Source organism: Callorhinus ursinus, unplaced genomic scaffold (genome assembly GCF_003265705.2).
Source record: "Callorhinus ursinus isolate GAN/ISIS: 27379988/994484 unplaced genomic scaffold, GSC_fseal_2.0 scaffold14, whole genome shotgun sequence".
Taxonomy (NCBI): Eukaryota; Metazoa; Chordata; class Mammalia; order Carnivora; family Otariidae; genus Callorhinus; species Callorhinus ursinus.
Genome location: NW_027397076.1, coordinates 32,508,314 through 32,509,246, shown reverse-complemented (window position 1 = coordinate 32,509,246; position 933 = coordinate 32,508,314).

Genomic DNA, 933 nt, shown 5'->3' with positions numbered 1-933 from the left:
TTGAGAAACCTCCATAGTGTTTTCTGCAGTGGCTTCACTGATCTACAATCCCACCGACAGCGTACAAGGTTCCCTTTTTCCCACATCATTGCCGATATTTGTTATCTCTAGTCTTCCTGAAGACAGCCATTCTGACAGGTGTGAGGAGGCTCATTGTGGTTTTAATTTGTGTTTCCCTGCCGATTAGTGATGTTGAGCACTTTTTCATTTACCTGTTGGCCATTTGGATATTTTCTTTAGAAAAATGTTTATTCTAAGTTTCTAAATGTTTACTCCAAGTTTCTACGTCCATTTTTGAATCAGATTGTTTTTTGTTATTGAGTTGTATGAGTTCTTTGTATATTTTGGATATTAACCTCTTATATGACATATGGTTTGCAAATATTTTCTCCCATTCAGAAGGTCGCCTTTTCACTTTGTTAATTGTTTTTATTTTATTTTTTTCTGTGAAGACCTTTTTAGTTTAATATAGTCCCACTTAAAACAGTGTTTGTCTATTCTCTCAATTATGTTTCTGTTTCTGCATGCCTCTCTCTCTCTCTACAAAAATGCATTATATTAAATATATTTTGCTGTTTGAGACATTATTTTAAACTGAAAATTTTATTTTGAGCATTTTTTTTGGTTAATCTTCCATGATCTCTTTAATGACTAAATGAATATCATAGATAATGATATTGTTAATTTTTCTCTTGCCTGAAATGCTCTTCTGCCTGGTTTTTGTGTAGTTATTTCCTTTTGTGTTATTAATGTTTCAGCAAATGTCAACATGCAGAGACTTAGACTATCCAATCTAAAGCAGTCATCTTGCCATTCTCTATGTCATCACCCTTTAAATTATCTGTACACCCTGCCATCATTCCCTGATGACTTCCTTCCCTTTTCTTCCTTCCTTCCTTCCTTCCTTCCTTCCTTCCTTCCTTCCTTCCTTCC